We start from the raw sequence: 9,197 nt of genomic DNA on the forward strand, positions 1-9,197 counted from the left end.
CAGTCAGCAAGCAGAGGCAGGGGAGACAGGACAGGAGGAGGCAAGTGTTTCGTTCCGGGGGAAAAGGAAAAGGGCAAGGGAGATGTCCTCCTTTGAACAAAATGTGCTGTCTGCCGTCGCTCCAATTCTGGCCATGCCACCACCACCACCACCCCCACCAGTGGTGGTGGAGGAGGAGGAGGAGGACCTCTTGTTTTTCCGGAGTCTCTTGCCCACAATGAGACTCATGTCAAGAGCAAAGAGGCTGCGAGTCAGATTTGCCATCCACAAGGTGGTTTTAGAGGCAGACCAGGAGGACAATTAAATACTGATACTGATCGACATTACATCTTTTTACACTCATCACACACTCACAACATTACATAAATAAAAGTTATTTAAAGTATGTTATGGCTATACTGTGTCTTGACTTGTTCATGTGGTTTGTCAGTTGCAACATACCAGAAGCTTCATGTATGTCGATGTGCGGTCTTCTGTAATTGTTCAGGTGAAAACCTGTTGTAATTATGAGTGGTTTATCACTAAAAACAGGACTGAAGGAAAAAGGTTGTTAGTCATATCATAATATCAATTCAAGAAACATGTTTATTAGGAATGTTTGATTTTAAAATGGCTCATTTGGAATATTTGCTTTTTAAAGAAAATATGGGTAGCTCTTAAAAGAGCTTTTGGTTTGGAGACAATGGTGACCCTACACCACATTCGCCTGCCATGGCACTGCACCCTCCTCATTGAAATAGGAGCTGAAGGTCTCCCGCAGTTGGATGGATCTGCGTGTGGCATTGTTGGAGCCCATCCTCGGTGCATCACACAGGGTTGGAGTAGCTTCATCCGTGGACTCGGCAAGAGGTGTGCGTGATCGCCTTCCTATCGTCTTCCTGCGGAGGAAGTTGTGCAACACACAGGTGGCCTTCACACACAACTCTGTTACCTCCGGGCTGGTGGTGATGACACGCCTGAACATTCTCCACTGGGATGAGAGGATGCCAAACGCACATTCAACCACCAACCTGGCCCGGCTGAGGCGGTAGTTGAACATCCTCCTTTCACGGGTGAGGTGACGTCCAGGGAATGGACGCAGCAGGTTGTCCAGCAGCGGAAAAGCCTCATCTCCTACAAACACATGGGGAAGAAGGCCCAGCTGCTCTGCTCCTGGGATGACGGTGTCAGGTGGTAGCTGCAGACTGCCATCTCTGAGGCGCTCTCCAAATGCAGAATTCCGCAGGCTCCCACTGTCGCTGCTCCTTCCAAAGCCTCCGACATCCACTACCCTGAAGAGGTACCGGGCATCCACGACAGCCAGCAGTACCAAGGAGTGGGTGGACTTATAGTTGAAGAACTGGGACCCAGAATTTGCCAGAGCCTGGATCACCACGTGCTTCCCATCAATGGCACCAACGCAATTTGGAAAGTTCCAGATCTCCTGAAACTCAGCAGCGATGGCTCTCCAGTCCTCCGGCTGTGGTACCGGCATGGTCTCCTCAACCAGGGCGGTCCAGATGGCACCCGCAACCTCCTTGACGATGACAGCCACTGTTGCATGCCCGACCCGATAGCTGAATGCTATGGTCCTGTATGAATCACCGGTTGCCAGGTACCTGAGAAAAGAATATACACATGATTAAAAAATATATATATGTCAGACCCCACACACATATATACACACACACATATCCCCCCCACACACACAGACCACAGACACACACAGACCACAGATACCCCTTTCACACCAACGCAACTCCGGTTCAAGCTCCGTGCTAGAGCTTTTCAGGTTCAGAACCGGTACTTCGGTTTAGCTCCGGCTCTTTTCACACCGCTCAGAGCCCGACTGGTGCTGCCGCTGCTGCGTCATGACGTCACAGTTTACGTCGCTGATTTTCTCCCCAACGGAGCTCACCTCACAACAACAACGGGCCGGGGACTGCGTTGCTTTTAATCATACGAAGCCAGATTAAATTAAATAACGACTTCTCCAACCTTATACTTTTCTCCAGAGTGCCGTGGTTCATTGTTTATTAATGTGTTTCAGCGGCATTTACCGACCGCTGCAGTGCTGCTGCTCTTCCACGAGTGTATTCTCCCGTTAGCTCCGGGTTAGCTCACACGGCTCTAAAGTATTCACTGTCTGACTGTCACACAAGCAGCTGATACATATCCCCAGTTCCCTTTAAGTGAATGTGTGTCAGTCTGAATTGACGCTGTTTGGCATCACAACGCTGTTATGAAAGTTTCTCTGGTATAACATGGGTGATGTTAGCATAGCAACCGAAGCTAAACTGACTACTTGCTAAGCCGTTTTCTCCAGGCACTTTTTACCGACGTATTTTTCATTATGATTCTACTTGTGATAGTCGGACATGACAACCTGTGCAGCCCATGTATTGATTCCATCCGATAGCTGCTATAATAACAAACAAAACGTCTGCCTGCTCTCCACAATGATCAATAACAGCGAACGGATGGTAAGGTACAAATAAACAGAATCACACGAAGCCTGGTTAGTGTTGCCTGACTTTATAAAGTGTGTTTTTTTTTAACAAGTGTGTGGTTGCGTTCTAGTCACTTTGCTCAGCACTACTGCTTGTTACAACTTTTATTTGCCGTACTCGCCTTAACTGTTAGCTCAGGTTAATCTCGCCCCCCTCCGACGTAAGCGTGACGTATGCGGTTCTTGCTTCTAGACGGACAACTTTTTGGTGCTCGAAACGAACCGGATTCCGGAGCTTAGAGGCTGCTCCGCTGCGGTGTGAACAGGAAAACCCGGTGCTTTTCAAGCACCAGCACCGAACCGGCCCCGAAACACCGTTGGTGTGAATGGGGTAAGACACACACAGATCCCCCCCCACACACACAGATCACAGACACACACAGACACACACAGATCCCCCCCACACACACAGACCACAGACACACAGGACACACACAGATCACAGACACACACAGACCACAGACACACACAGACCACAGACACAAACGTACCGTAGGCAGATGGCGAGTCGCTCGGCGAGTCCGATTGACACACGCATATGGGTGTCCGCCTTTGTGATCAGTGGACCCACTTTTCCGAGCAACTCGTCGAACACGTTTTTGCTCATCCGAAAGTACTGCTGGAACAGGTGGTCATCCAGACGGAGCTCTTGGACCAGAACGTGGTATTCCCCCCGTTGCAGACGTTTTCGGAGTATTGGATGTACCCAACAGCGACGCACACTACATGGCCTCCTGCGAGACATTGCATACACTAAATTCACCCTTGCTACAAAACCGGCATCCATTTTGGCAATAGTGGAGAAGAACCGGGCTTTTTTGCTTTGTATATCGGGGGCGGGAGATTCATGTGATTGGTTGTTGGTCGCCTTGCTCGCAAAAAATCCCCAAGCTTCAGATACGCCCACCTCCAATATTTTTTTAACGCTGCTGTGTGGACGGGTCTTAACAGAAAACTGTTTTGTGACAGCTCCAGCATATTTAGTTGAAAAAGTGGAGCACTGATTTATTTCGTAATACCTGCCGTCAGAACCAAACATGATGAAGCTGCGATTCTAATCTCGATTTAAAACCTTAACTGTCCTCAGATGCTTTTTGTTAAGTGAATGGAATCACTCAACTTCTTTAGTCTTAGGTCGCATTCACACCTAATAGTCCGCTTCTTTGGTGCGCACAAAGTTTGTTAAATTGTTATCAGAAGGTTTGGTCTGCGTTCACACAGGAAAACCTCAAACAGACTATAAACTGTAAACAAAAGTCATGTGCACGGAATTGCTGTTCAACAATTGTTTAGACATTAAGCAGGTAAAATGTGGGCTCATAAATATTTGTGTGAACATAAAAATAATTTGTGTGTAAATATGTGATTTGTAAATGTAAAGCACCATCCACAAATGCATTTAAAAGATTTGCAAACTCACAAATACATTTGCAAATGTAAAACGGATCTGCAAATAGGCAAAAATATTTTCACAAATAAAAAAAAGATCTGTGAATACTATAATTAATTTACAAATAAACAAAAGGAATTTGTGAATATCTTTTTAACATTGACAACTTTCGATCAGGCATCTGTGAATCCATTTAGTATTTGTCAACCAAGAATGCGCTTGTGGATCTCAAATATCTGCTTGTGGATCGTCTTTTTACACACACAGAGTTTTGAGACAAACTTTTCGCCGGTCCCGACCGAAATCTGCTCGTGTCACTCGGTTATTTTCGGAAACCACGTGATGGCCTGCTGATGACGACATTTCCGCATTTCAAGGTTTCAAAGTAAGAGCATGATGGCTTCCCTCTGGGGTCGAAGTGCGCATATTCTACGTATTTAATCAGATCTTTTCGATTATAAGGAGTACAAATATCATGCAGATAACCACCGAAACGCTGGAACTGTAGCTTTCCAGCGGTACCTATTGTGAGACTTTACCCGACGACTCACAAATAAGGCCGCTCAAAGCAGCTTGACTTTGCGTTCCACTGTGTGGGATGTGGTTGTATCGTATGTCGGTCAAGTAAATCTCGGCCGGCGCAGCTGCAGCTATGTTGGTCTGAAATGACAAATGGACACTCAAGAAATCACTAAGGACTTACCGACCAAGAAAAATACATAAACCACGTGTCTCCCATCAGTTAACGTATGTGAGGAAAAAAGAGAGAGACTGAGAAAATGGCTAAAAAAAACACAACAGTTACGGACGTGCTAGAGATTATTTTCGCTAGCACTCGTGAAAATGGAGCATCAGAACCAGAAGGCTTCGACTCTTCTGAAGAAGAAGAAGAAGAAGAAGAAGAAGAAGAAGAAGAAGAAGAAGAAGAAGAAGAAGAAGAAGAAGAAGAAGAAGAAGAATAATACAGGGTCAACAAGGATCAATTTGGAAATGGGTAAGTGTAAATATTACAGTAATAGTGTACTTTCACTTTGTGTGGAATACCGCAAAAATGAACAATAGGTTTATTGAACTTTTTCTTGGGACAAAATAGACTCTCAAATAGTAAACTTTTACTCTGTGTAATCGTTTTTTATGTGTAAAAGTGAGGTTAAATGTGTAGATGAACAAATAATTGTTTATTCGTCCCACAACGGAGACATTTACAGTGGCTATAGACATGTATTTTACTGTTTTGTACAGAGGGGACTTTGTTATAGATTTATTTATGTGTGTCTGTGATTTTATACTGAATGTAAAGTAACTGGAAATACCTGTGTGTGTGTGTGTGTGTGTGTGTGTGTGTGTGTGTGTGTGTGTGTGTGTGTGTGTGTGTGTGTGTGTGTGTGTGTGTGTGTGTGTGTGTGTGTGTGTGTGTGTGTGTGTGTGTGTGTGTGTGTGTGTGTGTGTGTGTGTGTGTGTGTGTGTGTGTGTGCGCGCAAGCAAGAGACTCCTGCCCCACCTCCCAAACTTTCTTTTTAGTTGTGCCTTGTTATTTGTGCTTAAGCAACATGCCACTTGAACTTTATTTCAATGAACTTGGTAGTAATTATTGTCCTACATTTTAATTTGTTTTACAGAGAGGTTTCACATCTGCCTGGGCCTAGCGCCCCACAGGCGCCGTATATCCAGGAGCCAGAACCTCCAGCTGTGCCTGCCACCAGGTCAAGATACACTGTAGGTCAAGATACACTGGCTCAAGGGCTATCACCACTGCCATCACCACCAAGGATCAGCAGACCAGCATCACTACAGCTGCCTCCACCTCCATCTGTGCCTGCCACCAGGTCAAGATACACCTCGGCACAAAGGCCTCCACCACAGCCACCAGCATCAACCCGGCCAGCAAGGAGGTCTCGTAGAGCAGGGGTTCCCAAACCTTTCAGCCCGCGACCCCCAAAATAACAGTGCCAGAGACTGGCGACCCCTGTCAACGGGGGGGTGAATTAATTTAAGTTTTCCGCACTCTCGCGGTAATATCTCCGCAATGGAGCGAGCTTAAGTTTCACTTTCGATTGCATGATATAGCCCAGCGCAACACCTTCGTCAAACATGTTGCCACTTGTTTGTACCATTTTCAGGCGATTTGTAATCTGTTCTAGAAAAACAATGTGTTTTTTAGGATTTCAAGAAGCATATAGAACAAACAATGGATGTATTTTATGAACATTTATCCATGCTGAAAGTAGATTTAGATGTGTTAGGAGTGAGATAGAGATTATTATCTAATATATGCATCCGATGACGCATTGCATGAAGTCTGTTGATGAGCAGAGGCTGTTGTTGGGGCTGCATAAACGTTTTTTTATTTTTGTTTTGGAGGCAGACCATGCAGGCCTCAGAGAGTTAAACTTGGGCCTGCGACCATAGTTTTACTGTATTTTGTTTTGAAAATCCACAGCGGAGGTTTGTGTCGTACTATGCGGTGTATTTTGCATATCTCTCAGTAGAAGACGATCTGTGAGTCTGTTGGCTAGGACATAAACTCCGTAATAAATGTAGTCTACATTTCATAAGGGGTGTAAAACCTGAGAGCATTTTAAATCGCATTTGAACTAAATGCTTATATAATCTGTAGTTGTATTTGTATTGTTGATTTAATGTGTGAACGAGGCGATATAGAGAAGGTTAAGCTGTCATTATTAGGCTGTAATTTGTTATATACTGTTCAGTGTGCGAAAAAGCACACGTCCCACCGTCCGGGATGTGTTATTTACAATATCGGACAAGTAGATCTTTCAATTGACTTGTCCGGCGGACAAGTGACGTTTTTAGCCCTCATTTATTGACAAATTATTGATAAATTCAGTTTACAAAAGGCAGAACTCATTCGCAAATTGTCCGTGTCCGCCATTGTTCGTTTAGAAATGTTAGTTTCGGTTCTGCTTGTCGATTCCTAAGGAAATGCATCTCGCCGCTTTCTTTACTGTAAGACGGGGGCGGGGCGGGAAGTGTAGCACAGTGGCAGGGTTGGGAAGCAAAACTCGGTTCCGAGTAGGAACAAATAACAATTGTCCGGTACCGGGATTAATAAGAGTTGTGAGGACAGGAGGCGAGGCCGAGCCCCGCGGACCGCAGCTCTCTCTCTCTGCTCCGAATCATCTGATCACTGCACGGTGCAGTTCAGCGTCTCTCTCTCTCTCTCTCTCTCTCTTTCTACACAAGCGGACGCGCTGCCCGTTTACAGCCTAATCTTTGTCAAACTTTCTTATGTTCTTTCTTTAACACGTAATGAAGGTTATTAAGCGTTTTAGCTCCTATGTTGTTAATATTGACCGCCATTTCCTTTATGAAGTAAAGCAGCCTTCCTGTCTGTGTCCTCGCGCTGTCCTCACATCCCCCAACCCCCAGACTCGGAGGAGCACAGGGATGTCAGTATTGTTTATGAAGCAGGGTATAGAAAATAGATTATTGAAATGAAAATACTATTTATTTACTTTTACAAACAGTGAGCAGCTGCAGCATGTGTATTGCAGGACATGTGTAAGCATGCAAGCGTCTTTGAGTTGTAGAAAAGCGCTAGGCCTATAGGCTATACATATAATGTATTATTATTATTATTAGGCCTATGTGTTGGACATGTGTGGTTGGACTCTGTCTCACAGGCAGGTTGCAGTGTAACATCAGAGGAGACTTGGCCAATTGTACATTCTCAAACTGCACCACATAGAACTAACTAAACAATGCAGAGATTATTTTTATAAAATTTGATTCAATAACCGTAAGAAATTAAACAGTATGAAGTGATTTGTAAATAGGAATACAGATTTGACTTAATGTTTTCATAAATATGTTTTTCTCCCAGTTTGTCATGGGAGTTATTTTTACCCTCTCAAAGAACCGGAATCGAGAACCGAAAATAACCGGAATCGAAAAGCAGAACCGGAATCGTTAAAATCCAAACTATACCCAACCCAAACAGGTCCACAGACGATGCCCTCACCATCCACACTGCCCTCTCACACCTGGACCCGAAGAACAGGAACACATATGTGAGAATGCTGTTCATTGACTACAGTTCAGCATTCAATACCATTGTGCCCTCCAAGCTGGCCATCAAGCTCAGAGACCTCGGGCTCAACAGCGCCCTCTGTGATTGGATCCTGAACTTCCTGACGGGCAGACCCCAGGCAGTGCGGGTGGGAAACATCACATCCTCCACCCTGATTCTCAACACCGGTGCCCCTCAAGGCTGCGTGCTCAGCCCTCTCCTCTACTCCCTGTTCACTCACGACTGCGTGGCCACACACAGCTCCAACACCATCGTGAAGTTTGCTGATGACACGACCGTCATCGGCCAGATCACAGACGACGACGAGACGGCGTAAACCTGACATCTTGGTGCCAGGATAACAACCTCCATCTCAACATCAGCAAAACAAAGGAGCTGATTGTGGATTACAGGAAGCAGCAGGGAGAGGGACACGCCCCCATCGCCATCAATGGGACTACGGTGGAGAGAGTCAGCAGCTTCAGGTTCCTTGGGGTCCACATCACTGAGGACCTGACATGGACTAGTGATGGGAATTCCGGCTCTTCTTGGTGAGCCGGATCATTTGGCTCGGCTCACCAAGAAGAGCCGGCTCTTTCGGCTCCCAAACGGCTCTTCAGTTTACTACATATTATACCTTTTATAATTCAATCAAATGTAGCCCTGTTTTGACTCATGATTTATATGTGTACACATATCACTTAAATTATTCAATACATCCTTTGTACTGAAGTATTCAAAAGTAAAAATTACATGTTTAATATCAATTATTTGCTGTGGCCAGTTTTCATTGCATTTACAGACCCTTGTATCTCTCTGATACCACCCAATGAATGCACTGACTTGCTTGAACCACGCTACACAAAGCAGATAGCAACACCTATAAAAAACCCGAGGTGACAGGGCTTTCAGTGTTGCAGCTCCTAGACTGTGGAACAGCCTCCCAGTACATATCCGGACTGCTGAGTCTATTGAACTTTTTAAATCTCAGCTAAAAACTCACCTCTTTGCACTGGCTTTTAATACTAGTTGAACATTACATTTTTACATTTGTATGTGTTTTTTTTAAATATTTTTCTAGTTATTGTGCTTTTTATCATGTTTTTAATTATTGTTTTATTATTGTACTCCCATTGTGTTATTTAATATGTATTGCCTGTACAGCACTTTGGTCAACTGAAGGTTGTTTTAAATGTGCTATATAAATAAATAAAGATTGAGATTGAGATAAAAACGTAAGCATAGACATTTAAATAAAGGGGCTACTGTATCGACATTTTAAAATTATA

This window comes from Trematomus bernacchii, unplaced genomic scaffold (genome assembly GCF_902827165.1).
Source record: "Trematomus bernacchii unplaced genomic scaffold, fTreBer1.1, whole genome shotgun sequence".
In the NCBI taxonomy this organism is placed as follows: Eukaryota; Metazoa; Chordata; class Actinopteri; order Perciformes; family Nototheniidae; genus Trematomus; species Trematomus bernacchii.